We start from the raw sequence: 7,716 nt of genomic DNA on the forward strand, positions 1-7,716 counted from the left end.
TACTATTTTATTTTATTTTATTTTTTTATATATTTTATTCTTAGAATTTGTATTACTATGTTTCTTGTTGTATTTGTATTTGTATATGTGCACTGGAAGCTTCAGTACCAAGAAAAATTCCTTGTGGGTGCAAGCACACTTGGCAATAAAGCTCTTTCTGATTCTGATTCTGATAATAAAACAACGGTCAGCAGTAGAGCGGTCATCTTCTTCCTCTTTGCGCGAGCATTCTCACTCTCACTGTGCGTGCGCGCTCACATAAAAACAGCATGCATACAATAACGTACGCCATAGAAGTAGTTATCTTAAAGGCACATCAACATCCATGTCATGAACACTACTTAACACTAGGCGGCCGTTACAATGGATGCTATTGACGACCGTCATTATAAGGAAGGAAATGCCACATAATAGAATCTTGCTTTAAAAAGTGCATAGAGCTGCTTGTTTTATTTGTTGTTTGTTGATTTTCAAATATAAAACTTGTTGAAATGTCTTCAGTGTGATCATCAACTCTTTTTGAAAAAACTTTCATCTCATTTTAACGAAACCGTGATAATATTGATAATCGCGATAATTTTGGTCACTATAATCGTGAGTTTCAATTTTCATACCGTCCCATCCCTAGTCACATTACATTGCTAAAAATCATTTAGTAGCCTATCCTTGCCTTGTTTTTGAATAAATAAATCAAAATAGTATAAAACACTTCAGAAAATGTTTTTCTCAATCTTTCCCACTGGCCAAATAGTATTTTTAATTGCTTTATATTTTTGTTTTGGAAACATATAGGCCTTATTGTGCATTATTGATCATTATTTGCACAAAAATATTTTTGTTTTGTTCTGCTATTATTATGACATGAGCTAAGCAATCTTCGCTGTAGTTAAAACAATAACACAGCATGGCACAGGAAAAGTGTTCAATCGCATCCACTACAAATATTTATAATTATTAGAATATAAAAAAAAGTTGTAACTTCTCTGTATTGATTTCATGTAATTTAAGTGCTTAACATATTTAATCTAAATGTATCAAATGTAAAACTGTTTAAATCCTTCTTCTATTTATTTAAACTGTTATTGTTAACATGCACTGTATTTATGAATAGGACTTATAACAAGGATTTAAAGTGCTCAGTTCCCACGCAAAAGTTGTGAATGATCTATTAAAAAACAAACTTAACGGGAGAATGTGCGCACCTGCACTGTAACGGATTTCTGTAATTTGAACAGTATTTTACTGTAATATGTACAGTAAGATACTGTAAAATATGTATACAGTATGTTACTGTAAACAGCAAAGGATTATGGGAAAATATAGGGTCACTACTGTAATTCTTCACTACTGTAAATCAATTTACAGTAGTGAACTTGCCCGCGAAAAACTGACCAATGGCAAGAGGGATTTCTTTTCAAGTGTTTTTTTGAGGGGTTAAGTGGCAGTTAATGCACGGACAAAAGATCATGTAACTCACCAAAAAGGTTAGTATATAATTTCTATTTTATGTAAAATAAACATTTTCAAATGTTTTTACTTATGTTAACAGCAAACTAACATGATGTATCGTTTTGTTTTCGTCTGAATGGTTTTAGTGTCTTTTTTTCCTGACTGTCGTCAGAATGTTTTTTTTGGTGCCTTTATTACTGTCTTTTTTCCTGACTGTCGGCCGGGTCGCTGTCACGGTGATAATATTAACTGGTGAGTAAGTTAAGTTCACCTATATTAGATAGGAATAAATAATAATGGTTGTGTGTTCCTCTGCCTCTTTAACGCAAGTTAGCTCATCAGGCGGGCGGAGTCGACGGTAACGTTAACCGAGCTAACAGCGAACTCAACGTGAAATACTGAGGTAAAGTGAGATAGACGAAACCCTTGTTAAAGTGCGGGTTTTAAACAATATTTTCACGTAGGCCTATATGATTTATTTTCAGGTTTGTGATCTGGATAATGCCATCTGCAACGATGGAGTGTGTTGGAGCCTTTTCATTGTGATAACATCAACTGGTATGTAACGTTATGGTCACCTTCACCTAAATTAGCCGAAGTAAACTTATTAAACAGAGAAGCATAATAACTTTGGTATGTTCTGTCTCCTCTTTCACAACTTTTTGGCAGATGTACAGCGTAAATACTGAGTAAAACTTAGTTAAAGGGATAACGTAGTACACCTTAAACAGAAAATTATGTATGTCATCATTTACTCGCCCACAACGTGTTCTAAACTTGCATGAAGTTCTTTCGTCTGAACATTTATGTAAAATAAGATATTATTAAGATATAAAATAAGATATTTTGAATAATGTTGGTAAATAGTGGCTGGTCCGCATGGACTTCTATAATAGAAAAAATACTTTGGATGTCAATGGGGACCAGTAACTGTTTGGTTGCTCATGTTCTTTAAAATATCTTCTTTTGTAGCACATTAAATAATTTAATGGAAGTTATGAACAAGTTGAGGGTGAGTAAATGGTGACAGAATTTACAATTTTGAGTAAACTAACCCTTTATCCAACACCATTGTTAATTTCATCTTTTGTTTTATTTTCAAGTTTGTGGTCTGAATTATGTCGTCTGAAATGTCGGAGGTGTATTTTGGAGTCTTTTTTGTAATTGCCTTCGTAATGGTGATAACATCTACAGGTGAGTAAGATGACATCAACTAAATTAGCTGAAGTATGCATTAGTTAAGCAGGCAAACGTGTTCTTTTCTGTTCTTTATTTTGAATTTGCAGCGGCCATTCCCTCCGGACTGTACATCACTGCTGACGCTCTCCACTAATACACAGAACGGGTTGACGTTGGAGGAGGAAGAGGAGAAGGAGGAGGAAAGGGTTAGCAATATACCATTATCAATATAGCAAAGTTTTGCTAACTAATATTTTTAATGTTGTTTAATTGATTAAAAACTATAAACACCATACAACATTATATCTTACCTCATCTTCACCCCACATGTTATTGTTGTTAGTAATAAGTTCTGTTATTGTATTTTAGTTTTTTTTTCTGTAAACTATAACACTAAAAGGCTGCTGTGACTTTATCTGTTTCAGGAGAGTCTGTTCTCAAAGCAAAAACATGGATGCTGACAATGAAGGGCAGAATCATCATCCAGTTACAACTGCTAACAGACGACTCTTCAGCATTAGCTGTCTATTTTGTCGAATGCAGAATCAGGTAAACCAATATATATATATATATATATATATATATATATATATATATATATATATATATATATATATATATGAAGAGTTCAGATGCAAAAGCCTCTAAATGCCATCTGAAATTTTCTTCTAGAATGATCATTTTTATCAAGCTAGTATATTTAAGTTCAGTAATTTCACTTAAATGGCAATGAAAATTATCTATTAATTGTAATTTAAGTGAAATTATTGAACTTAAATATACGAGCTTGATAAAAATGATCATTCTAGAAGAAAATTTCAGATGGCACTTAGAGGCTTTTGCATCTGAACTCTTCATATATATATATATATATATATATATATATATATATATATATATATATATATATATATTTTACATTACATTACATTTACATGCATGCATTTGGAAGTCACTTTTATCCAAAGCAACTTACATTGTATTAAGTTTAATTTAAATTATCCATTCCCTGGAAATCTAAGCTACAGGAATATTGAAAAAGAATGAAGCTTTAATGATTTTAATGTAATGTATTATGGGGTAATACCATCCCTGTAGGTTAGGGGTGGAAATTGGCAAAAATTTGATGATTCGATAGTATTGCGATATTTGGGCCACAATTCAATATTATTGCGCTTCCTAACATTGCGATACAGCAAGTATTGCGATTCGATTCTGCGATATATTGCGATTCATGTCCCCCATATTATTCAAAGACACTACAAAAAATAAGACTGCTCAACTCACTACAAATGTCACATTAAATCTGTGAACATCTTCTACACATTTACTGGAGGCTAGTGCAAAAACGTTGTCCTTGAACATTCAGGACACAGGACCTTATTACAGAACGTAATTATATGAACGCATCACCACCGCATTAGCACCAAAAACATGGAGATTTTATTTTAGAGAATAATTACACAACCTATTCGATATACTATAATTCTATAATTAAATAAACTAATCGAATATCCAAAAATTGTGACTCATCCCTGCATTTAATACCTTGTTTTTTTCCCAAAATCTTCACTTACGTCTCGATTTTCGAAGGGGATTATAAACGTTTCTTCCTTGGTTCGCTTTTATTTAGGCCTATTACATTCACATTCTTTACTGTGGTAAAGTAGAAAAACGTTGTAGGACAGATAGCCTACATTTTTACTTGCACGTCAGATTCATTTCAACACAGTTTTTGCTTGTTATTAGACATGTACGGCGCGTCAAGTTTATTTGATTTTTAGTTTCGCTCTCTTTGGCAGCGCAATTTCAAACATAGCTTAAATGTCTTGCCCTTGTGGAAGATTAAATTCACTTTTCATACCTTTTACAACAAGTAGAAAACATGAAGATATCAGAAAATAGATCGATGGTCTCTTTCCTCCTCGTGTCATCCCTCTCAAAGCACAGAGCGGCATGGCTTCATGTGGAATCACGTGTCTTTGTGTGGAAGTATTAAACGAAAGTTTTTTTTTTTTTAATATAGATTTAACTTTTCTATTATGTAAGTTTCTAATATTTACTGATATGTATTTGAATGCTTTACAGGCTTTGTGTTGCTTCTTTGACGGAATTGCTCAAATAAAGACTTTTTTGCTCGAATAAACTACATTTTTTTATTTCAATTTTCATAATAACCCCCCAACCACTGCAGGTAGTTGGTCCATTACCACCGCAGTGGTAAAAAAAACTGCCACCGTCACAGCCTTATAACCTATATTGGAATAATTTGCGCTACTGTATCAATATAATTGCGTGCGCAAAATATCGCGACACTGAACAGAATCGATTTTTCCCCCACCACTACTGTAGGTGGATTCAGAATCAGATGTAGTGCTTTTATTAACGCCAAAGTACATGCAGCATCAAGTTTGAGGGTTAGGGAAAATTCTGCCAACACCGGTCTGAAAAAATTATATATTTTTTCCCTGCTTGTGTTTGCAGGTTCATTCTGAGAGTCAACCCTGATGGCACCAAACACCAAAGGCACAGATCAGATGGAAATCTGGAAAGGTCCAAAGAAAAGCATCAGCCTGAAACCCTCAGTGTTTCTCATCAGAGAGGTTGTCAACTTTGACTGGCAAAATTACTGAAATGTAACAACACAACACTGACTTTGACTGTATTTTATTGTTTTAAGGCCTGTTTTGCTTTTCAGTGTGTGTACGTTTTTGCCATGCTACAGATATAAATGGTCACCAGGAGATTAATTCTATGGACTTTGGAGATGTTGCCTTTTTTTTTCTTCAGCTAGTGGCTCCTAAAGGTCAAGATTTGTAATTTGTACTTCTAAAACAAAATGTTCAACGATTAAAAAGAATATTATAAGGACAAATGTTTGTGAGTTATTGTGATTTTTTGGGGGGTGGGGTAAACATAAATTAAAAAAAGAAAATTTAAATGAAAAAAACTAACAAAAAACAATACTAATACTGTAAATGAAAATACGGTAATAATACTGTAAATGCAAGTACAGTAAATGATACAGTATACTGTAAGTGAAAATACAGTAATAATACTGTAAATGCAATTACAGTAAATGGTACAGTATACTGTAAGTGAAAATACAGTAATAATACTGTAAAACATTTTACAGTAACTTACTGGCATCCAGCTGCCAGTAAGTTACTGTAAAATTTACAGCAACCTCTTTACAGTGTGTAAATAAACTCTGAGCCATGCGTACACACATTTTGGACACAAAGCAGTTTAGCGACACCGATGGTGAGCTGAGGGAATGATGGCAGATGAAAGAAATGAGACACGTTTATAAATTAAACCCCAGATCTCAATCCAAACCTTCAGGAGGAACGGAAGATTTGCATCATGGATGTGCAGATGACAAATCTGCAGCAACTGTATTATGCTATCATGTCAATATGGACCAAAATCTCTGATGAATGTTTCCAGCACCTTATTGAATCTATGATATGAAGAATTAAGGCAAATCTGAAGGTAAAAGGTGGTCCAACCCAGTACAAGCAAGTTGTAGTGGCTCTATGTGTATATACACAACTCCGACGGGTTTGTTTTTTACGACAGAATTGTGACTTTACTTCTTGAAATACTCACCATTTCCAGGGGTGGTTGATTATGATTTCACTTTTCTAACTTTAGTTAGTGTGTAAAGTTGCTGTTTGAGCATAAACAACATCTGCCAAGTTATGACGCTCAAAGTTCAAAGCAAAGGGAGATATTTGCTTTTAAAGAAATTGCTTTTTAAAGGGATACTCCACCGAAAAAATGAAAATTCTGTCATCATATACTCACCCTCATGTTGTTTCAAACCTGTATGAATTTCTTTCTTTTGCTGAACAGAAAGGAAGATATCTAGAAGAATGTCAGTAACCAGACAGTTTTAGATACCATTGACTTCCATAGTATATTTTTTTCCTACTATGGAAGTCAATGGTATCTAAAACTGTCTGGTTACTCACATTCTTCTAGATATCTTCCTTTCTGTTCAGCAGAAGAAAGAAATTCATACAGGTTTGAAACAACATGAGGGTGAGTATATGATGACAGAATTTTCATTTTTCGGTGGAGTATCCCTTTAAGGACTACATCAAACAGCTGGTATAGACTACACAACATTCCTCTTGGGTTAGTGACATCACTAACCCTAGAATTTACATAAACCCCGCCCCCAGGGAGACGATTTACAGAATATCAAGACAGAATATGCTAATCAATGACTAGAAGATAACTACACCTAAGCTACATAAATTCATCAACTAACCATTCAGAAATGTTGTCTACATGTTGTCACTTCTTCTTGAGTCTCTCCATCATTGTCTGAATCTGGTTTGAACATAAAAGGCTAAAAGTTTTAGAAATGTTCAGTGCATGTGTGTGTGAGCACAAGCTCTTGAATCCCCGCCCCCTGTGCCGGGAGCAGCAGCTCATTTGCATTTAAAGGAACAGACACAAAAACGGAGCGTTTTTGCTCACCCTCAAAAAGTAAATTTTTTAACATGCTATAAAAAAATATCTCGGGGGTATTTGGAGCTAAAACTTCACATACACACTCTGGGGACATGAGGGCAAAGGACATTATACCACCCCTTTAAACTATATCTAATAATTACCCTTTCTATCAGAAAGAAACAGGCTTCCATGGTAACTGGACTGTTGAAGGATGTTTTGCCACTCACTTTGAGTAACTTCATCAGTGATGAAATCCTAAATTCTACTAATCAAGACCATACCATGAGAATAAAACAGTTATTTCCCAGACCATTACAATGTCATTACCTTTTATCCTCATTTTCCCTATGCACCATGATGCTCTGTGTGAATGGAATTATTCCATTCCATTATAAATTAGTGCATTATTAATAGATATTGTAAATTAAATCGGGAGAGCAGGCCACAAATGTGCAGTATATTTTTTATACTGTTAAAGCGAAATACAAAGGAGAAGATAAAATAATCAGGAGGAAAAGAATGCAGCGATAAAGAGCTCTCGTCATTGATGTTCTTGTGATCTCATGTCACATTAAAATACAAAGCGTTACGTTATTCTCTTGAAGTTGGTACATTAAAATA

At 34.0% G+C, this 7,716-nt stretch overlaps 1 long non-coding RNA gene across 5 annotated transcripts; it reads left to right on the top strand.

The window, feature by feature from the left end:
- The first annotated feature begins 1,420 nt into the window (after positions 1-1,420).
- LOC309479074 lies at positions 1,421-5,503 on the top strand. 5 transcript variants are annotated; one of them, XR_014199153.1, is made up of 8 exons: positions 1,421-1,484; positions 1,596-1,701; positions 1,780-1,852; positions 1,935-2,007; positions 2,553-2,643; positions 2,736-2,834; positions 3,054-3,177; positions 5,113-5,503. It is a non-coding gene; the product is annotated as an uncharacterized lncRNA (long non-coding RNA). The 5 variants fall into 5 exon arrangements; XR_014199154.1 differs by having other exon boundaries at positions 1,784-1,852; XR_014199155.1 differs by adding an exon at positions 2,422-2,461 and having other exon boundaries at positions 1,458-1,701; positions 1,784-1,852.
- The last annotated feature ends 2,213 nt before the right edge of the window (positions 5,504-7,716 follow it).

The sequence above is a fragment of the Leuciscus leuciscus genome (genome assembly GCF_965113295.1).
Source record: "Leuciscus leuciscus genome assembly, chromosome: 17".
In the NCBI taxonomy this organism is placed as follows: Eukaryota; Metazoa; Chordata; class Actinopteri; order Cypriniformes; family Leuciscidae; genus Leuciscus; species Leuciscus leuciscus.